This window comes from Mustelus asterias, chromosome 3, assembly GCF_964213995.1.
Source record: "Mustelus asterias chromosome 3, sMusAst1.hap1.1, whole genome shotgun sequence".
In the NCBI taxonomy this organism is placed as follows: Eukaryota; Metazoa; Chordata; class Chondrichthyes; order Carcharhiniformes; family Triakidae; genus Mustelus; species Mustelus asterias.
In genome coordinates, this window is record NC_135803.1 from 15371464 (window position 1) to 15395119 (window position 23656).

General features: G+C 47.9%; 1 long non-coding RNA gene across 1 annotated transcript in view; it reads right to left on the reverse strand.

Annotated features, from left to right (window-relative positions):
- LOC144483049 (uncharacterized) overlaps positions 1-14618 on the reverse strand; it is a 29539-nt gene extending 14921 nt beyond the window's left edge. The window contains exon 1 of the long non-coding RNA XR_013495974.1: positions 14442-14618. This is a non-coding gene — a long non-coding RNA (uncharacterized LOC144483049). The remainder of the gene's footprint in view (positions 1-14441) is intronic.
- Positions 14619-23656: the final 9038 nt, after the last annotated feature.

Below are 23656 nucleotides of genomic sequence, written 5' to 3' on the forward strand. Positions count from 1 at the left end.
AGTGAGGGTCAGAGTGAGTGTCACAGTGAAGGTCACAGTGAGTGTCACAGTGAGGGTCAGTGAGGGTCACAGTGAGGTCAGTGAGCGTCACAGTGAGGGTCGCAGTGAAGGTCAGTAAGGGTCACAGTGAGGATCACAGTGAGGGTCACAGTGAGGTCTGTGAGGGTCAGTGAGGGTCACAGTGAGGTCAATGAGGGTCACAGTGTCAGTGAGGGTCAGTGAGGGTCACGGTGAGGTCAGTGAGGGTCACAGTGAGTGTCAGTGAGGGTCACAGTGAGGTCAGTGAGGGTCAGTGAGGGTCAGTGAGGGTCACAGTGAGGTCAGTGAGGGTCACAGTGAGTGTCAGTGAGGGTCACAGTGAGGTCAGTGAGGGTCAGTGAGGGTCACAGTGAGTGTCACAGTGAGGGTCAGTGAGGGTCACAGTGAGGTCAGTGAGGGTCAGTGAGGGTCACAGTGAGGTCAGTGAGGGTCAGTGAGGGTCACTGTGAGGGTCACAGTGAAGGTCACAGTGAGTGTCAGTGAGGGTCACAGTGAGGTCAGTGAGGGTCAGTGAGGGTCACAGTGAGGTTAGTGAGGGTCAGTGAGGGTCACTGTGAAGGTCACAGTGAGTGTCAGTGAGGGTCACAGTGAGGGTCAGTGAAGGTCACAGTGAGGTCAGTGAGGGTCACAGTGAGGTCAGTGAGGGTCAGTGAGGGTCACAGTGAGGTCAGTGAGGGTCAGTGATGGTCACAGTGAGGTCAGTGAGGGTCACAGTGAGGGTCTGAGTGAGGGTCACAGTGAAGATCACAGTGAGGGTCAGTGAGGGTCACAGTGAGGGTCAGTGAGGTTCACAGTGAGGGTCAGTGAGGGTCACAGTGAGGGTCAGTGAGGGTCACAGTGAGGGTCAGTGAGGGTCAGTGAGGGTCACGGTGCGGTTGACAGTGAGGCTCACAGTGAGAGTCAGTGAGGGTCAGAGTGAGGGTCAGAGTGAGAGTCAGAGTGAGGGTCAGTGAGGGTCAGTGAGGGTCACGGTGAGGGTCACAGTGAGGATCACAGTGAGGGTCAGAGTGAGGGTCACAGTGAGGGTCAGTGAGTGTCAGAGTGAGCGTCAGAGTAAGGGTCACAGTGAGGGTCACAGTGAGGGTCAGTGAGGGTCACAGTGAGGGTCACAGTGAAGGTCACAGTGAGGGTCAGTGAGGGTCACAGTGAGGGTCACAGTGAAGGTCATAGTGAGGGTCACAGTGAGGGTCAGTGAGGGTCACAGTGAGGGTCACAGTGAAGGTCACAGTGAGGGTCACAGTGAGGGTCAGTGAGGGTCAGTGAGGGTCACAGTGAGGGTCACAGTGAGGGTCACAGTGTGGGTCAGTGAGGGTCAGTGAGGGTCACAGTGAGGGTCACAGTGAAGGTCACAGTGAGGGTCAGTGAGGGTCACAGTGAAGGTCACAGTGAGGGTCAGTGAGGGTCACAGTGAGGGTCACAGTGAAGGTCACAGTGAGGGTCACAGTGAGGGTCACAGTGAGGGTCACAGTGAGGGTCAGTGAGGGTCAGCGAGGGTCACAGTGAAGGTCACAGTGAGGGTCACAGTGAGGGTCAGTGAGGGTCACAGAGAGGGTCACAGTGAGGGTCACAGTGAGGGTCAGTGAGGATCACAGTGAGGGTCAGAGTGAGGGTCCGTGAGGGTTTGAGTGAGGGTCAGTGAGGGTCAGAGTGAGGATCACAGTGAGGGTCACAATGAGGGTCAGTTAGGGTCAGAGTGAGGCTCAGTGAGGGTCAGTGAGGGTCAGACAATGTGCACACAGCAAAGTGACAATAATAAATCAAAATCAAATCAATGGGGACGAAGTAGAAATGGTCGAGAGCTTCAAGTTTTTAGGTGTCCAGATCACCAGCAACCTCTCCTGGTCTCCCCACGCCGACATTATAGTTAAGAAAACCCACCAACACCTCTACTTTCTCAGAAGACGAAGGAAATTTGGCATGTCAGCTACGACTCTCACCAACTTTTACAGATGCACCATAGAAAGCATTCTTTCTGGTTGTATCACAGCTTGGTATGGCTCCTCCTCTGCCCAAGACCGCAAGGAACTACAAAAGGTCGTGAGTGTAGCCCAATCCATCGCACAAACCAGCCTCCCATCCATTGACTCTGTCTACATTTCCTGTTGCCTCGGAAAAGCAGCCAGCATAATCAAGGACCCTACACACCCCGGACATTCTCTCTTCCACCTTCTTCCATCGGGGAAAAGATACAAAAGTCTGAGATAACATACCAACCGACTCAAGAACAGCTTCTTCCCTGCTGCCATCAGACTATCTGTAACTGCAATACTATATTCTGCACCCCCTCCTTTATTTCTCCCCTGTGTAGTCTATGAACGGTATGTTTTGTCTGTATAGGGCGCAAGAAACAATACTTCTCACTGTATCCCAATACTTGTGACAATAATCGATCAATATGCACACCGCGCAGTGAGAATGACCAGATCATTGGTTGCTGGTTGAGGGAGCCAATGGAGAAATCCCTTTTGTCGTACACCTGAGCACCTGAGGCAGGTTGTTCGAACCTGGTGTGCTGGTGACACGCCCAAAGGCCAACCCCCATGATAAATCTGGAAACTCTGCCAACAGGAAATAAAAGGAAGCCTGTCACATGATGCTGTAACTCATAGCTTTTTGGCCAAAACTGCTGCGGGCTCCAATTGTGACACATGAACTTTACACAACTCACAACCTCGAAAGATCATTTCCAACGTGAAGCTGCCAAGATCTTTGAGAAGCAGTTGAGTGATGAGCAAGACGGATGCTGAGTCATTACTTGATGTGGAGATGCCGGGATACTTGGACAGACAGTTACATCTCATTACTACTAACTCTTATGACTCATATACTGGTCAAACGGGTCTGTTGACCCCAAAATGCACTTCAAACTTAACTGTTGAATAAAAGATATTTGCAGGAATTTGCATTTAAGATTGTTTTCTTGAACTTCTATAACATTAGGGCCAGTGTCATTGCAATGTGCTCTTAACAACCTTCAAGGGCTCCCTCTCCTGGCCTAATTGAAAACTATACTGTTCAGATTAGGACTTCTACTGGAACCAATATGCTGGAAGTTACCTTTCTTGTTACTAAAACGGTTCCACCTGTGCTCCCACCAAATTGATCTGTTGTGTAGTCTCTCACACAACTGCAAACAGATTTTATTCACTTGGAGCTGCTCCAATTTTGCCATGACTAAAATAAATGAAGGATCCGTGTTGAACACAGCGGTTTTCAAAAGTTGGGTCGGTCGCTACCGATGGTCACCAAGGTCCTACAGCTGGCCCATAGGCTGGTCCAAAACCAAAGAAAGCATCTTATCCAGATGTGTCACGGCTTGGTATAGCTCCTACTCTCTCCAAGATCGCAAGAAACTACAAAGAATTGTGAATGAAGCCCAATCCATCACGCAAACCAGCCCCCCATCCATTGACTCTGTCTACACTTCCCGCTGCCTCGGAAAAGCAGCCAGCATAATCAAGGACCCCGGACATACTCTCTTCCACCCTGGACATCCTCTTTTCTTCCATTGGGAAAAAGATATGAAAGTCCGAGGTCACGTACCGACCGACTCAAGAACAGCTTCTTCCCTGCTGCCATCAGACTTTTGAATGGACCTAACATTTTTAAAATTCATTCCTGGGGCATGGGTGTCGCTGGCTGCCCAGCATTTATTGCCCATCCCTAGTTGCCCTTGAGAATCATTGAATCCTACAGTGCAGAAAGAGGCCATTCGGCCCATTGAGTCTGCACCAACCACAATCCCACCCAGGCCCTATCCACATATCCCTACATATTTACCCACTAATCCCTCTAACCTACGCATCCCGGGACACTAAGGAGCAATTTAGAATGGCCGATCAACCTAACCCGCACATCTTTGGACTGTGGGAGGAAACCGGAGCACCCGGAGGAAACCCACGCAGACACAGGGAGAATGTGCAAACTCCACACAGACAGCGACCCGAGCTGGGATTTGAACCCAGGTCCCTGGAGCTGTGAAGCAGCAGTGCTAACCACTGTGCTACCGTGCCGCCCCATGAGAAGGTGGTGGTGAGCTGCCTTCTTGAATCGCTGCAGTCCACGTGCTATGGATTGACCCACAATGCCGTTAGGGAGGGAATTCCAGGATTTGGACCCAGCGACTGCACAGGAACGGCGATATATTTCCAAGTCAGGGTGGTGAGTGGCTTGGAGGGGAACTTGCAGGTGGTGATGTTCTTGCTGCCCTTGTCCTTCATTAACGTTGCTCCTGATTTTTGTTTGATTAATCATAGAATTCCTACAATGCAGAAGGAGGCCATTTGGCCCATTGAGTCTGCACCGACCACAATCCCACCCAGGCTCTATCCTCATAATCCCATGTATTTACCTTAGCTAGTCCCCGTGACACTAAGGGGCCAACTTAGAATAGTCAATCCACCTAACCAGCGCGTCTTTCGGACTGTGGGAGGAAACCGGAGTGAATCCACGCAGACACAGGGAGAACATGCAAACTCTACACAGACAGTGACCCAAGCCGGGAATCGAACCCGGGTCCCTGACGCTGCGAGGCAGCAGTGCTAACCACTGTGCCACCGTGCCATGAGCTATAAGTTAAGTATCAATTTCTTAGAAGGTTATTGTGATTGTCTTATAAAACTTATCAGAATGTTTCAAATAAACGTATTCTCTTGTGTAAATATTTACAATATGAAAGTGTCTACACTTTTGTTTCTGGCATGGACTAATAATTTTCTCATGATCTTTACTAAAAATGTTTATGGATAGTAGCACAGTGGTTAGCACTGCTGCCTCACAGTGCCAGGAACTCAGGTTCCATTCCGGCCTTGAGTGACTGTGAAGGGTTTGCATGTTCTCCCCGTGTCTGCGTGGGTTTCCTCCGGGTGCTCCGGTTTCCTCCCACAGTCCAAACATGTGCAGGGTAGTGGAATGGCCATGCTAAATTGTCCCTTAGTGTCCCAAGATGTGTAGGTTAGGGGGATTAGCCATGGTAAATGTGTGGGTTTACCGGGATAGGGCAGGGGAGAGGGCCTGGGTAAGATACTCTGTCAGAGAGTGAGTGCAGGCTCGATGGGTCAAATGGCCTCCTTCTGCACTGTAGGGATTCTCTGATTCTAAGTATTACATTTAGTAGTGAAAAAGCAGCAGTATATATACGGGGCGGCATGGTGGCACAGTGGTTAGCACTGCTGCTCCTTAGCGCCAGGGATCTGAGTTCAATTCCAGACTCAGGTAACAGTCTGTGTGGAGTTTACACATTCTCCCTGTGTCTGCCTGGGTTTCCTCCAGATGCTTTGGTTTCCTCCTACAGTCCAAAGATGTACAGGTTAGGTGGATTGGCCTTGCTAAATTGCCCCTTAATGTCAGCAGGACTAGCTAGGGTCATAGAATCATAGAAACCCTACAGTGTAGAAAGAGGCCATTTGGCCCATCGAGTCTGCACCGACCACAATCCCACCCAGGCCCTACCCCCATATCCCTACATATTTTATCCACTAATCCCTCTAACCTACGCATCTCAGGACACTAAGGGGCAATTTTAGCATGGCCAATCAACCTAACCCGCACATCTTTGGGTCAATGCATGGGGTTATGAGGCTAGGCTCTGGGTGGGATTGTGGTCAGTGCAGACTCGATGGGCCAAATGGCCTCCTTCTACATTGCAGGGATTCTATATTTATAGTTTCCACAAGTTCACATTGACCCTACTGAGTTTATTTGCAGTGACAAGTCAAAGCAAGTGGGGTAAGACTGGTAGGGATAGTTCACACGGTCTCTGCGGGTCCACCTCATCAATATAGTTATGTTTCACAGGCTCAGAGCCTCCTACAGCACTCTGCAGCCCTGGTGAATTAATTTTGAAGTGTAATCGCTGTTGTAATGTAGGGTGTGTGGTGGCCACTATGCACACTGCAATGTGATAAATGAGCACATAATCTGATTTTATGCATTGGTTGGCCAGGACAAGCGATAGATCGACATTGTTCTGCTTGGAAATACTTCCATGCGGTCTTTTTTTGTCCATCTGAGGGAGAAGACGGGACCTTGGTTTAACCTTGTCTCAGCTGAACGACATAGCTGCAACGGAGTGTCAGCCTGGATTATGCATTCAAGTCTCTGGAGCCTCCTCCAGCACTTGGGAAAAGTCTCTGCAGGTAAGCGATGCGGAAGTTTATTTGAGAGACACGCCATTAAGCCCAGAGGAACACTTTCATCAGCCATTCGTTACATTTGCAACTAGAAACACCCAGGACTCAGAAACTCTCCGAAGGAATCTCGCAACAACAACAACAACCTGTATTTATGTAGTGCCTAATCATCACAGGAACATTATAAAACAAGATTTGACACTGCTTGTGCCATATAAGGAGACACTAGAAAAGATGACTAAACGTGTGTTCAAAACAGTAAAGCGAGGTAGAGAGTCAGAGAGGCGTAGGGACGACTTTTCAGAGCCTGGGGCCTTGGCAACCGAAGACACAGGCAACCATGACGGAGCCATTGAAACTGGGGATGTTCATGTGGTGGGGGTGATAGGACTGCAGATATTTTGCAGGGTTGTGGGACTGGAGGGAACGAGAGAGATAAGAAGAGGTGAGACTCTGGAAGGATTTGAAAACAAAAATGAGAATTATAACACTGAGGGATTGCTTGACTAGGAGCCAATGGGGGTCAGAGAGCACAGGAGGATAAGTGAACAGGACTTGGTGCAATTTAATACATAGGCAGCAGAAATTTGGATGACTCCAAGTTCACAGAGGAAGCCAACCAGATGCCAACTGGAATAGCCCTGCAGGGGAGGCGCTGGCCCGATGGTATTATCGCCAGACTATTAATCCAGAATCTGTTAATGTTCTGGGGACCTGGGTTCGAATCCCGCCACGGCAGATGGCGGAATTTGAATTCAATAAAAATCTGGAATTAAGAATCTACTGATAACCATAAAACCATTGTCGATTGTCAGGGAAAAACCCATCTGGTTCACTAATGTCATTTCGGGAAGGCAATCTGCCATCCTTACCTGGTCTGTCCTACATGTGAATCCAAAGCCACAGCAATGTGGTTGACTCTCAATTGTTCTCTGAAATGGCCGAGCAAGCCACTCAATTTCAAGGGCAATTAGGAATGGACAAAAAATGCTGGCCAGCCAGCAACGTCCATGTCCCACAAATGAATAAAACAAAATCTGGTAACATACCAGGAATATTTTTTTTTCTTCATTCATGGGATATGGGTGTCGCTGGCTGGCCAGCATTTATTGCCCATCCCCAGTTGTCTGAGGGCAGTTGAGAGTCAACCACATTGCTGTGACTCTGCAGTCAACAACCCTAAAGGACAATAACCAGATGGATTTTTCCGACAATCGACAACAGTTTCATGGTCATCAGTAGATTCTTTTTTTAATAATTGAATTCAAATTCCACCATCTGCTATGATGGGATTTGAACCTAGGTCCCTGAGACATTAGCTGAGTTTTTGGATTAATAGTCTTGTGATTATACCACGAGGCCATCACCTCCCCTTAACCCTTCCAGTATCACTGTGTTTCCATTTATTTCAAGCCATCAATTTTTGGGTTGAATTGTGCAGGATTGTGGGTAATAACTGGGGAGGAAGATATATTCAAATGTAAAGCGGTGATGAACAGAATTATTTTAATTCAGGGAGTTTTCGAGATCTGGAACATTCTACCTGAAAAGGTGATAGAAGTTAATTGCATAAATAACTCGAAATGAGGAACTTATTGTTGAGAGCTTCAAGTTTTTAGCTGTCCAGATCACCAGCAACCTGTCTTGGTCCCTCCATGCCAACACTATAGATAAGAAAGCCCTCCAACACCTCTACTTTCTCAGAAGACTACGGAAATTTGGTATGTCCACTACGACTCTCACCAACTTTTACAGATACACCATAGAAAGCATTCTTTCTGGTTGTATCACAGCTTGGTACGGCTCCTGCTCTGCCCAAGACCGCAAGGAACTACAAAGCATCATGAACAAAGCCCAGTCCATCACTAAAACCTCTCACCCATTGACACTGTCTACACTTCCCGCTGCCTCAGAAAAGCAGCCAGCATAATTAAGGACCCCACGCATCCCGGACATACTCAATTCCGCCTTCTTCCATCGGGAAAAAAATACAAATATCTGAGGACACGTACCAACCGGCTCAAGAATAGTTTCTTCCCTGCTGCTGTCAGACGTTTGAATGGACCTACCTCGCATTAATTTGATCTTTCTCTACACCCTTAGCTATGACTGTAACACTGCATTCTGCACCCTCTCCTTTCCTTCTCTATGTATAGTATGTTTTGTCTGTATAGCGCGCAAGAAACAATACTTTTCACTGTATACTAATAGAATCAAATCAAATCAAATTATTGAAAAAAGATACAGGATACGATTAAGCATGGCGGCTTTTCCCAAAGAGTCAACACAAGCAGATGGGCTGAATGGTCTCCTCCAGTGCTCTAAGTTTCTATGAAATTGGATTGTTCTGTCAAAAGGGCCAGCACAGGTGAAAGGGGCCAAATGGATATCTTCTGTGCTGTGTGATTCTATGGGCTGGTCAGCTGGAAAACGAACCCCGTACAGACTAGCCTTGCTGTCTCAGAGGAGGTAACACATCCGTCAGGCACTTGTTCAATGGAGGTGACTGCATTCCTGGGCATGTTGTTCAGCACCTGCCCCCCCTCCCTCCAGTGCAGTCCTCCTTGCAAATCGGGGGAGTGGGAGGACACACTCCACACCTCCCGTGGGGTGTTTCAAGGCGGCGAGAGGTTGTCTGCCATTGGCCAGCGGCGGGATCTTCCAGTCCCGCCGCTGTCAATGGGATTTCCCATTGAATCCATGAATTCACTTTTCCCTCCCTCACCCCCCCCCCAACCCCCCCTCCTCCTCTCCCCCCCACCACCCCCCCACCCCCCACCCCCATCACGCCACCAGGAAACCCATTGCGGGGTTTGCTCTCGGTGAGACCGGAACACCTGACCGGTGAAAACGGCTGGAAAATTCCAGCCCAGATCTACAATTCTAGACCCCACCCCCTCCCACCAATGCAGCCAAATGGCCAATGGCTGCTTCTATAATGGCCTGGATATTATTCTGAGGATCTCAACTTTTGCCCAGACGTTTTGTTGCTTTTCAGGTTTGCGACTGATAGCATGTAACCTCAGCACACCTTCAAATAAATAATTGATTTTTTTCTCTTTTTGTACCTCAGTCAGAAAGCCCAAAAGCCTGGACTTAGTCTGAACTCACACTAAGTTCAGTGTGGAATGAAATTGTTTCATAGAATCCCTACAGGACAGAAGAAGGCCATTTGGCCCATCAAGTCTGTACAAACCACAATCCCACCCAGACCCTATTCCCGTAACCCCACACATTCACCCTGCTAATCCCCCTGACGTAGGGTCTATTCAGCATGGCCAATCCACCTCACCCGCACATCTTTGGACTGTGGGAGGAAACCGGAGCACCCGGGGAAACCCACGCAGACACGGGGAGAACATGCAAACTCCACACAGACAGTGACCAGAATTGAACCTGTGTTCCTGGCGCTGTGACACAGCAGTGCGCCACCGTGCCATCCCTTTCAGTTTCAGTTAAAGCAGACCTTTTAGTCTGCTTCATGTGCTGGAGGGAGAGGACAGGAGAAGGAAATAATTGGTCAACAATTGGCTCCTTGCTGAGATAACATTCCAATGACACAGTCTATGAGGAAGCTGGCGCTCGTGGGAGGGGTTAGAGGGTGTGCTGGAGTTCAACCTGGAGAATGTACCCTGACTGCAGTCGCTTATACTGGACATGCCAAGAACAATGTGGTCATTGCTATGGGGATGGTAAGTGTTCTGAAACACCAGGGCCAAGTTTCCAAGGCCTGAATTCTTGCCCCCAAGGTCAGTGCCCAGAGTCATGACATTTTCCGGCTTGCTGCACCCATGTTGGCAAACGTGCCCCAAATGGCAGGACCTTTGTTCAGGCTGGGGGTTGGGGGTATTGTGTGCTGGGATTGGGTTCACCACCACACCACCCCCCCCCCTCCCCCAGATGCATGATTTTGGAGGCAGCCACAGCCAAGTGCCGAGGCGGGCTGCTTAGAAGACTTGGTTTTCTGGGACTTTATCCCAGATGTGATGTTAAATATTAGGCCATCTATCCTTCACCCCTCACATCTCCTCACCCCTCCACCTACTCCTCAAGGCCCGTCCATGCCAACCCCTACCCTTCCATCCACCCAATAGCCCCTCATACCTATCAGGCCAACCCATGCCCCCATTCACCCAATGGTCCTTATAGTCCCTATGCCAACTTAATGCCAATCCGTGCCCCCATCGCTAATGCGCTCTATATTTACTCACCCAATATCTACCATGGGTAGACCTCAGGAGCCATGCTAAGATGAAACGAAGTAACATTTTAAGTATTCATTACAGACTTCTCTACATAAAAATCACTCTCAGTCATAAAAGTCTATCTATACACTTAAATCCCTTCAAGTACTTAATCCCTTATTAAAAACCCAAACATTTCTATTCATGACCCCAACATCAAAAACAGCCAATCCTTTTATACTCATCAGCACAGGCAGACTGTTTCCTTTTCAGAGTTTAAAAGGCCGATCATTTAAATAACTTGGCAGCTTGACAGTCCCACAAACTTAAATCGCCCTTTTCGGACATTTCTTTCCAAAAATTCGTAACTACGACAAAAACGTGGTCTGGGTGAACTCAGGAATGAGCTCATACTATTCTGCTGAGCTTGGGATTCCCCCATGTGTGAGGCACATCCCGGCCCCCATTCCCCTACCTGTGAAAATAGGATCGCTCCGAAATGGGAGCAAGTTTTCCAGATGCGGGTTCCCAGCACCATTTTGGATAAAAAATTGAATCTCCGCAACTCCATGAAAACTCAGACCTAAGAGTTTACCCGGCTAAGCGACACATAATCACTCAGTGGAGGAGACCATTCGGCCCATTGTGTTTGTGTTGGCTCTTTGAAAAAGCACTCATATAGTCACATCCTCTGTCTTTTTTGTGGATAAGGGTTACAATCTGCTTATTTAAAGTTATTTCTGGAATCAAATTCCATTATCTTTTCAACTGGAGTGTCCCAAGTCCTGAAAACTTTCTGAATGAGAATAATTCCGCTCATCTCCCCTCCATGTCTAAATATCATCCGATCCTGGGATTCTTCCTTAGATTTCAGTCTTCCTCGAGTAATCCCAATGCATCATTAAAGTGGACATCGCAGCTCACCCCATCTTGACCTCACCCAATGTCAAAGTGCATTTTTATTCTAACACTCGGTTCGATTTGATTTATTATTGTCACATGTATTAGTATACAGTGAAAAGTATTGTTTCTTGCGCGCTATGCAGACAAAGCATACCGTTCATAGCGAAGCAAAGGAGAGCGTGCAGAATGTAGTGTTACAGTCATAGCTAGGGTGTAGAGAAAGATCAACTTAATGCGAGGTAGGTCCATTCAAAAGTCTGATGGCAGCAGGGAAGAAGCTGTTCTTGAGTCGATTGGTATGTGACCTCAGACTTTTGTATCTTTTTCCTGACGGAAGAAGGTGGAAGAGAGAATGTCCGGGGTGTGTGGGGTCCTTGATTATGCAGGCTGCTTTTCCGAGGCAGCGGGAAGTGTAGACAGAGTCAATGAATGGGATGCTGGCTTGAGTGATGGACTGGGCTTCATTCACGACCCTTTGTAGTTCCTTGCGGTCTTGGGCAGAGCAGGAGCCATACCAAGCTGTGATACAACCAGAAATAATGCTTTCTATGGTGCATCTGCAAAAGTTGGTGAGAGTTGTAGCTGACATGCCAAATTTCCTTAGTCTTCCGAGAAAGTAGAAGAGTGGGTAAGCTTTCTTAGCTATTTTTGATTTGATTTGATTTATTATTGTCACATGTATTAACATACAGTGAAAAGTATTGTTTCTTGCGCGCTATACAGACAAAGCATACCGTTCATAGAGAAGGAAATGAGAGAGTGCAGAATATAGTGTTAGATTCATAGCTAGGGTGTCGAGAAAGATCAACTTAATGCAAGGTAAGTCCATTCAAAAGTCTGACAGCAGCAGGGAAGAAACTGTTCTTGAGTCAGTTGGTTCATGACCTCAGGCTTTTGTATCCTCTTCCCGAAGGAAGAAGGTGGGAGACAGAATGTCTGGGGTGCGTGGGGTCCTTAATTATGCTGGCTGCTTTTCTGAGGCAGCGGGAAGTGTAGACAGAGTCAATGGATGAGAAGCTGGTTTGCGTGATGGAATGGGCGACATTCACAACCTTTTGTAGTTTCTTGCAGTCTTGGGCAGAGCAGGAGCCATACCAAGCTGTGATACAACCAGAAAGAATGCTTTCTATGGTGCATCTGTAAAAGCTGGTGAGAGTCGTAGCTGACATGCCAAATTTCCTTAGTCTTCTGAGAAAGTAGAGGCGTTGGTGGGCTTTCTTAACTATAGTGTCGGCATGGGGGGGACCAGGACAGGTTGTTGGTGATCTGGGCACCTAAAAACTTGAAGCCCTTTCTACTTCGTCCCTGTTGATGCCCTCCACTACACTTCCTGAAGTCGATGACAATCTCCTTCGTTTTGTTGACATTGAGGGAGAGATTATTGTTGCCGCACCAGTTCACCAGATTCTGCATCTCATTCCTGTACTCTGTCTCGTCATTGTTTGAGATCCGACCCACTACGGTGGTGTCATCAACAAACTTGAAAATTGAGTTGGTGGGGAATTTGGTCACAGTCATAGATGTATAATAATAGGTACAGTGGAACCCTGATGTTACGCGCCCCGATTTAGCGCGAAATCGGATATGACTTGATGGCGCAATGGAGCCTTTTTTTTTGCTATTTCCGGTTTAGTGATTTAGCGCGACCCCGATTTAGCGCGACCCCGATTTAGCGCGACCCTGATTTAGCGCGACCCCGATTTAGCGCGACCCTGATTTAGCGCGACCCCGATTTAGCGCGACCCTGATTTAGCGCGACCCCGATTTAGCGCGACCCCGATAATTCGCGATAATATTTTATGGACCCCAACCATCGCGTTAAAACGGGGCTCCACTGTATATCAATAGTCTGAATAATTCCCTCTCGCTAATCGAAAATCAGAACCAAAGAGAACACTGGAAGAAACAATTTTATTTATTAGTGTCACAAGTCGGCTTACATTAACATTGCCAATAAAGTTGCTTAATGTGAAAATCCCCTAGTCGCCACACTGCAGCGCTTGTTTGGGTACACTGAGGGAGAATTTAGCATGGCCAATGCACCTAACCAGCACATCTTTCGCACTGTGGGAGGAAACCAGAGCACCCGGAGGAAACCCACGCAGACACGGGGAAAATGTGCAGACGCCACACAGACAGTGACCCAAGCTGGGAATTGAACCCGGGTCCCTGGCGTGTGAGGCAGCAGTGCTAACCACTGCGCCACAATGGCCTCTTCTACACTGCAGGGATTCTGTGATACGTGAGGAGTTGTCCGGGGCCTCTTGAAAATCAGCATTTTACAAAGAAATTCCGAACACCAATACTCCTTTAAGAAGTATTTTCCAATTGGTCTTGTCATCATTGAACAGAAATGCGTAGAACACACAACTACACAGTCCCACCTGAAGGATTCCATTACCTCAGCTTACACGTCATTGCTTATGTGAATCAGACTAAATATTCATCTGAAGTGAGTCAATGCAAACAGTTACGATGCACCAGCGATGTGTGGCCAATGCCTCCAGAGGGCACCACACCACATGGTCAATCACAGCTTCACAATTCCCCGGCGCTCGCTTCAAATCCTTCCCCCACATTCCCCCCCAGCCCCCAGCTGATTCATCCAGTGCGTGCTTGGGATGGATTCCTCCCCTCTTCCCCTCCCCCTTTTCCGAGGAAAAGCTTGGAGATCAGACCACGCCACAGCTGGAGCATTGCAACGGCCAAGCCTTGTGCGCGTGCTCATAAGGCGGTGGGAGCGAGTTACATTCAGGGTTGGGGGAAGAGCGAGGGGAGGTGGGACAGAGGAATCACAAAGAAGGTCAAGAGCTCTGAGGTGATTGGACTGGAAATGAGTGAATTGTAAATATAAAACAGACCGGAGCAAGCTCTTCCCTACTGAGTGAGAGCCAACAGCTATGAATAAAAACAGCAAGCACGGCTGTTTGGTGGAATCTCTCTGCGCACAGAATTAGCTGCTGTTCTTCCAACGTTATTACAACCGTGACTACACTTTGAAATTACTTCATTGGCTTCTTGGAGTATAAATCTCTAAAATGCTGGAGGATAGAGGTAGCAGAGGCTAAAAGCATTGGGATTGCACTGGGGATAATTGCTCTGATGGGGGATTTGAGTCACTAAGGGGTTAGTTAAAGTTTATTTATTAGTAGGCTTACATTAACACGGCAATTAAGTTACTTACTGTGAAAATCCCCTGGTCGCCACACACTCTGGCATCTGTTCGGGTAACACTGAGGGAGAATTTAGCACGGTTGATGCACCTAACCCAGCAGGTCTTTTGGACCGTGGGAGGGAACCGGAGCACCCCGAGGAAACCCACGCAGACACGGGGAGAACGTGCAGACTCCGCACAGACAGTGACCCAAGCCGGGAATCGAACCCAGGTCCCTGGTGCTGGGAGGCAGTAATGCTAACCACTGTGCCGCCGTGCCGCCCACAGGGAAACAGCTGTTCCCCTTGGTTGAGGGGTCAATCACGAGGGGGCAGAGTTTTTGAGTGAGGGCAGCAGGTTCAGAGGGGATTTGAGAAAGCATTTTTTTTTACTCAGAGGGTGGTGGGAATCTGGAATGCGATGCCTGGGAAGGTAGTGGAGGCTGGAAACATTACAACCTTTAAAAAATATTTGAAAGAGCACTTGAAACATTATAGCTTTCAAGGAAATGGGATACGAGCTGGAAAACGGGATTAGCGCGACTTTAGTGATAGTTATTGTCGATGCAGATTTGATGGATTAAAGGGCCTTTTCTGCACTGTATGGCTCTTATGATTAAGGAATCACTGTGATGGATCAAATGGTCAATCCTCACTCCAGATTCCTCCTTATATGCTAAGCCAGAGATTCCCTTACATCTTGAGCCATTGGACCCCCAATTGACCAACCGAGAGCCATCAGGGAACCCCAAATATTCTCATCATGTCAGCGCCCTTTTAATGCTGAAATAGGAACGACCACAGAAATCAAATGTAAACAAGTCTTTTCTAGCTATATTTATGCATATATTAATCTAGAAATAATTAAACCGTTCCCTGATTAAAAATACATATGTTTGTTATTTTTAATGGGACGAATGATGCAGGAAAGCTGATTCTAATATCAGGCTCACACATTTTTCTCACACACACTTTCATTCACACATATACCCCCCTCACTGATCCCTCTTTATCACATTCACACACACTCACCCTATCCTCACACAAACACACACAGTCTCTCCGCGGCCTGAATACCTCGCCCCGCTACTTTCCCCGAGACCAGAACTGCACCCCCATGTTAACTTTCCCAAGCCCCCTTCCCAAGGCCAGAGCCCCCTCCCTCTTTCCCGAGGCCCGAACCGCACCACTCCTTTTCTGAGGCACCCTCGCCACCGGCGACCAGCTTCTGGCCAGTTCACCTCCTGCCGTCTCCTGCCGCCTCACCTCAGCCTCGCTGTTGGCCGCCGGCTAATCTGTCCAGTAACAGCGAGACGCAATAAATCAAATGGGCCAATCAGAGCAAGGCCTCTTGGAGCACTGGATGCTGATTGGTCTTGCCTTTCTCTGTTACTTTTTAAATGTTGTGCTTTTGAACTGGCATTTCCCAATCACATGGCAGCACCCAGCTTCACGGACTCATACAACCAAAAGGCATCGGAGCAGAATTAGGCCATTCGGCCCATCGAGTTTGCTCCACCATTCAATCATGGCTGACATGATTCCCATCCCCATTCTCCTGCCTTCTCCCCGTAACCCTTGGTCCCTTATTGATCAAGAACCTATCTATCTCTGTCTTAAAGACACTCAACGACCTGGCTTCCACATTCCTCCGTGGCAATGAGTTCCACAGATTCGCCACCCTCTGGCTGAAGAAATTCCTCCTCATCTCAGTTTTAAAGGAACGCCCCTTCACTCTGAGGTTGTGCCCTCGAGTTCTAGTCTCTCCCTGGATCCCCCTGGAGACCTTCCACGAACCCCCTCGAGACCCTCCAGGTTAGGGAGCACCTGTGCTCAGCAACGATGAGTAGACAGTTGTGGGAGTGGCAGAGTGGCTTTTGACTTGACTAAGAGAACGAACTAGAATGGCTTTGTATTTTCATTGGCGAATGGTATTTGTAATTTTTGTCCAGGAGCCCATTCTGATGATTGGTCCATCAAGAACTGACCTGACCTTTGAACCAGAATCAAACAGTTAGACTGGGGAAGGAATATAAAATAAATTCAGCTCCTTTATCTATCTCAGCAACTTCAATTCAGGGCAGTGACCCTCCATTGACCTGTGCAGGTCTGGCCCTGTCATTTTCAAACTGTTTTTCGTATTGCAAAGACTCAACGTCCACCTCAAACATCATGCCTGTTTCACCTTCTGCCTCGGTTGTTGCCTCCTCATTTAACTATTTCAATGCTCTCCTGCTTGCTGCCCATCACCGTGTTCGGTGGCACAGTGGTTAGCACTGCTACCTCACAGCGCCAGCGACTCAGGTTCGATTCCTGGCTTGGGTCACTGTCTGTGTGGAGTCTGCACGTTCTCTCCATAAGACATAGGAGCAGAATTAGGCCGCTTGGCCCATCGAGTCTGCTCCGCCATTCAATCATGGCTGATATTTTTCTCATCCCCATTCTCCTGTCTTTTCCCCATAACCCCTGATCCCCTTATTAATCAAGAACCTATCTATCTCTGTCTTACAGACACTCAATGACCCAATCTCCATGTCTGCATGGGTTTCCTCCGGGTGCTCCAGTTTCCTCCCACAGTCTAAAAGTAGGTTAGGTGCATTGGCCATGCTAAAATCGCTCTCCACGTACCAGAACAGGTGCCAGAATGTGGCGACTAGGGGATTTTCACAGTAACTTCATTGCAGTGTTAATGTAAACCTACTTGTGACACTAATAAATAAACATTAAACCTCCCCATTTAACTATCTTAATGCTTTCCTGCTAGCTGCCCATCTTCTAACCTCCATAAACTTGACGTAACCTGAAGTTACGTAACCTGCAGCCCTCGTGAGCATGCTGAGCTACCTTGGCTCCCAGATTATTTTATCTCACTCCTGACTCTGCTTTGTAGATAGTGGACAAGCTTTGGGAAATCAGGAGGTGAGTTACTCTCTGCAGAATTAAGGCAAGGTGGTGTTCCAGTGGTACTGTTGCTGGGCTAGTAATCCCCAGACCACGGGTAATCCTCCGGGGACCCGGGATTGAATCCCACTGGGGCAAATGGTGGAATTAAACTTCATAAAACATCTGGAATTAAAAGGTGACCATGAAACCATTGTTGATTGTAGTAAAAACCCATCTGGTTCACTAATGATTTTAGGAAAGGAAATCTGCCTTCCTTACCTGGTCTAGCCTACATGTGATCCAGAGTCACAGTAATGTGATTGACTCTTACATCACTCTAGTAATCCACTCCATTGTTTTCAACCACTGCTAAAAAACATAAAGGAATGAAACTGGATGGACCACCCAGTATCAACTGTGGCACGGGAAACAAGTCTGCAAAGTCCTCCTTGCTAACGTTCAGGGGTTGAGCCAAAAATGGGAGAGATGTCTCACAGACCAGTCAAGCAACAGCCTGACAGTGTCATTCTCATACCTTACAGATAACGTCCGACTCCAAAAGTTTATCCATTAGTGTCACAAGTAGGCTTACATTGCAATGAAGCTATTGTGAAAATTCCCTAGTCACCATACTCCAGCGCCTGTTCGGGTACACTGAGGGAGAATTTAGCATGGCAAATGCACCTAACCAGTACGTCTTTTGGTCTGTGGGAGGAAACCGGAGCATCCGGAGGAAACGCACGCAGACACGGGGAGAAAGTGCAAACTCCACACAGACAGCGACCCAAGCCGGGATTCGAACCCAGGTCCCTGGCACTGTGAGGCAGCAGTGCTAACCACTGTGCCACCGTGCTGCCCATCACCATCCCTGGGTATATCCTGTCCCATCAGCAGGACAGACCCAGCAGTGGTGGTCGCACAGTGTTGTGCAGTTGGGAGGGAGTTACCTTGGGAATCCTCAACATCAACTCCAGACCTCACAACGTTTCATGGCATTAAGTCAAACATGGACAAGGAAACCTCCTGCTGATTACCACATACCATTCCCCCCTCAACTGATTTTGAACACCACATGGAGGAAGTATTACGGTGGCAAGGGCGCAGAATGTACCCATAGAAACGTAGGAGCAGGAGGAGGCCATTTGGCCCTTCGAGCCTGTTCCGCCATTCATCATGATCATGGCTGATCGTCCAACTCAATAGCCTAATCCTGCTTTCTCCCCGTAACTTTTGATCCCGTTCGCCCCGAGTGCTATATCCAGCCGCCTCTTGAATGCATTCAGTTTTTTGGCATCAACTACTTCCTGTGGTAATGAATTCCACAGGCTCACCACTCTTTGGGTGAAGAAATATCTCCTCATCTCCGTCCTAAATGGTCTACTCCGAAAACTCAGACTGTGACCCCTGGTTCTAGACACCCCCACCATCGGGAACATCCTCCCTGCATCTACCCTGTCTAGTCCTGTTAGAATTTTATAAGTCTCTATGAGAATAAATGAGTTATATTTCTAGGGCTATTGTTAAAAGGCAGCCACTGAGGAAGGAAGATAGAAAATGTAATGTCCATTGCCAAGAGTATCTCGGTAGTACCACCACAGGCCAATTGGCTGAGTCCTAGAGGACATAGATGCTAGACTAGGGACTGCAGCAGGTAGTGAGGGAACCAACAAGAGGGAAAAACATACTTGACCTCATCCTCACCAATCTGCCTGCCGTAGATGCATCTGTCCGTGACAGTATCAGTAGTGACCACGACACAGCCCTTGTAGAGAGCCATCTTCACATTTAGCATACCCTCCATTGGGTTGTGTGGCACGACCACTGTGCTAAACGGGATAGACTTCGAACAGATCTAGCAACTCAAGACTTTGAGGCGCTGTGGACTATCTGCCATTCATAAAGGGCTCTCGAGTCTCAACTCTGTGTCTCCTGGTTGCCGACATCTTCTGCCACCAGAAACAGCGTCTCCTTATTTACTCTATTGAAACTGTTCATGATTTTGAACGCCTCTATCAAATCTCTCTTTACCCATCTCTGCTCTGAGAATGTATCATAGATCAGCTAGATAGTCCCAAAGGTCAGGGAGTCTAAAACTAGAGGGCATAGGTTTAAGGTGAGAGGGGAGAGATACGAAAAGGTCCAGAGGGGCAATTTTTCACACAAAGGGTGGTGAGTGTCTGGAACGAGTTGCCAGAGGTAGTAGTAGAAGTGGGTACAATTTTCTCTTTTAAAAACACTAAGACAGTTACATGGATAAGATGGGTATAGGGGGATATGGGCCAAACGCGGGCAATCGGGACTAGCTTAGTGGTTAAAAAAAAAGGGCGCATGGACAAGTCGGGCCGAAGGGCCTATTTCCATGCTGTAAAAACCTCTATGACTTTAACTAATGAGTACTAACTTGGAGTATTCTGAATTCCAACTACACTGTTACAATTCCATCCAGAATGTACCAGAGGGGAAAAAAGAAACCAAACTCACAATCTGGCACAGATCAAATCACATACACTCAGATACAAGTCAGATTGCTACAGAAACAAGCAGCAATTGGTCCAAACCAAAGGATCAGAATTGTGTTATTCGCTAAATGGTGTAGAGCTTTTCATTCCAGAGGATTGTGTAGAAAATATCCCCAGTGGGGAAATTGCTTTATTTGATGAAATGCTGGTTTGTGAAATTAATTAGCCAGATAACAGCAGATTAAAAGGATTTAGAAATCTATTGCCTACGCCATTAAGATACTGTTACTTAGTGATGCATGCAATGTTAAAAGTGTATCAGTTCAGATGCAATTGGCAAGAGAAAATGGAGAATTGGGGTCATTCATCTGCTGCTTATTTACTGAGAAGTGTGAAATCTCTTGATGTAAAAAAAGCCACTTTAAATCTGCCCTGAGTGTACAATAGTTTGTATTTTTATTGCACCTATGATGTACCTGTAATGTTTTTTTATTCATTTATGGGACATGGACATCGCTGGCTGGCCAGCATTTATTGTCCATCCCGAGTTGCCCTTGTTCAGGGGGCAGTTGAGAGTCAACCACATTGCGGTGGATCTGGAGTCACATGTAGGCCAGACTGGGTAAGGACGAGACGTTGGAGGAGATTACAGAAATAGGGAAGGGTGAGGCATGGAGACACAGGATGAAGGCCCATACACACATTCCCGAGTGGCTGTTGTCCAGTTCAGTTTCTGTAGACAAAGGCTGAAATTTTCCAGCTATTCCCCCTGACAGGATCTTCCAGTCCTGTCAGTGGTGACCCCCAGCTCTCCCTCCCCACCGGGGCGCATTCCCCAATGGTGGTGGTAATGGGGCATGCAAAACCTCATAGACATCATTAGGACCCGAAGATCGGAATAACTTGAAGGAATTAGATATAGCTCTTGGGGCTAAAGGGATCATGGGATATGGGAGGAAGGGGGGAGTCAGGATATTGAATTTGATGATCAGCCATGATCAAGATGAATGGCGGAGCAGGCTCGAAGGGCTGAATGGCCTATTCCTGTTTCTAGTTTCTATGTTTTTCTCCCGTCACCTCTGCTGCCAGAAAATATGTCGTGGTGGGGGTGGGGGGAGGTGCCCAAAGTATCTGTGGCAAACCATCACCTCAGGGACCATTGACTGTTCCTCATGTGCGTGTGCATGTGTGTACATGTGTGTGTGAATGTACATGTGTGTACATGTGTGCACGTGTTCATGTATGTGTGTATATATATGTGCTTGGATGCATGTGTGTTTGTTTGTGTGTGTGTACTTAGTTGAAACTGTCTTTATTTTTAAAAGCGCCCTATGAGCTTCAGCGATGCCTTTGGTCAAATCTCTCTGGTGGCCCCATCTTCTCACCAGTGTGAGAGAAATTCTGCCCACAGGACTCCACCATAACCAGCTTCCATTCATGAAAAAAATAAAAGTACGGGTAAATGACTGGGAGTGATTAATACAACAAAGTTTAAATGATGCACTGGCTTCCATGGTTAATCCAGGTGTTTGCTCATATCCTTTCAAATCTGTATCCCCCGGACTCAAGGGAATGGAGCTGAGGGCCGTAGTGGGGTGAATAGCTGGGGGAAGAGAGAGTAATGAGGAGGAAGGCATTGAAGGTTGAGGTGAGGGTGCAGACAAGCAAATCAGTAGCTGCAAAAACGAATGGACGAATGAAGTCTAGACAGTTAGGGCTTTGTAAGTGCAGCTGCAAGTGCATTAGGGTTATGAGTTGCTGTGGGCTCAAGATCCTGTCATTTATCTTCCAGTCACTTTAATGGGGTCAGTTAGTATCACCTTGTGCTGTTCATGTACAAAAATTTAAACTGAACAATCCTGTCTCTCTCCCTGTAACTGCCTTTCGATTCTGCTCATCTCAAACTCATTCCATCTCTCTCTTGGTCACGGGTTATTCTCCTGTTTGTTCTGCTCCATCTCCAGGTTCTCTCACACGGACTTTGCTGTGTGCTTCTCTTACTCCATCCTTCAGGGTACCTTGTAATCTTCCTTCCTCATTGGCTGCCTTTTAAAAATAGCCCTAGAAATATGACATATATAATATATATATATAAATATACGCACATAAATGCTGAATCTAAGGTGAAAGTTTATTTATTAGGGTCACAAGTAGGCTTACATTAACACTGCAATGAAGTTACTGTGAAAATCCCCTAGTCACCACACTCCAGCGCCTGTTCGGGTACACTGAGGGAGAATTTAGCACGGCCAATGCACCTAACCAGCACATCTTTGGACTGAGGGAGGAAACCGGAGCACCCGGAGGAAACCTACGCAGACACGGGGAGAACGTGCAAACTCCGCACAGATAGTGACCCGAGGCCAGAATTGAACCTGGATCCCTGGTGCTGTGAAGGAGCAGTGCTAACCACTGTGCCACCTGTTATCTGGCCTGTCTGCCTTTACACTTGGCAGGTGGGCCCGATTGTCCAGGCAGCCTTGACATTTTAGCCTCCACCTCGATCGAGGATGGGATGAAATAGCCAGGCTGAAATAAAATTGACAAAGGTATCTGGTGTGCTGGAGTTTGTGTTTGAATGGGAAGCCTGGAGGCTCCCTGCATAGGTTTCCCTCGGGCAATGATGGGGGAAGGTGACTGGAGGGGATCCCAAAGTATTCTCATTCCCACGGGATATTATCAGTGGTGGGAATCTCAGTGACATTGCCACCATGTGACAAGCGGCGGCAGCCAATGAAACCAATTCATTGCCTAAATAAGGGCCACTTCACTGCACTTTTGGCATTTATTGCCATCATGAGGGGCTGCCACTGTGTGGGGAGGCAATAATTATTATGGAGGTAGGGTCTGGGTGGGATTGTCGTTGGTGCAGACTCGATGGGCCAAATGGTCTCCTTCTGCACTGTAAGATTCTGAACCCTGCCGGTCTCTCTGCATGTCGGTGAGAGGAAGCCTCCTTTTTGACTGCCTCACGCTCCACAGAAGGGTCCTGGGTGGCAATGGCTGCTCCCGCAGCAACGGTGCGTCGTTGGAGAGTTCACCCCCCCCCCCCCCCCTCCACCCCCCCACACAATCAACAATCTGACCCTGGAAAACAAAACACTACCTTGACTTCAAGAGTGCCTCCCTTTGCCATGGAGGTGCTCTCTCTCCTTCTTCCAGCAGCGTCAGCAGTGACCATCTCCACCATTGGTGCATGCTCTCTGATTGGGCTTTCAGCTCTAAGAGGCTGCTGTTCTCCATTGGGTCCCGCCAATAGCCTCTTATTTGGCCACTGCCAGTACATTGCTGCCCAGGGGCCTGCTGCCCACCCACATGAGGGTCAAACCCCACTTTCAGTCCTGGGAACAGGGCAACCCTTGAGTTGAGAAATTTCTGGCCTTGGGCTCGAATGTGGAATTCACTATCATAGGGAATAGTTGAGGTGAATTGTTTAGATGTGTTTAAGGGGAAGCTAGAGATTGGGGATAAGCTTATGGGAGAGAAGGGGAAGATGCTGATAGTTAAATAAGGGAGGGAGGGAGGAGTTAGGGGGCAGTGTTACTGAAGTATGAAGATTGGCATGAACCAGTAAAACCAATTGGTCTGTTTCTGTGCTGTATGTTCTGTGTAACTCTCTGCATTTTTATGACTGGTCCCTGGGTGAAGTCCCCAGATTTGTTACCCTCTGTCCCCTCTGTGGAAACTATCTCAGCGCAAGCCCCAATTTGTTAAATCCCCTAGTCGCCACACTCCGGCGCCTATTCAGGTACGCTGAGGGAGAATTTAACATGGCCACTGCACCTAAGCAGCACACATCTTTCGGACTGTGGGAGGAAACCGGAGCACCTGGAGGAAACCCACACAGACACGGGGAGAATGTGCAAACTCCACACAGACACTGACCCAAGCCAGGAAACGAACC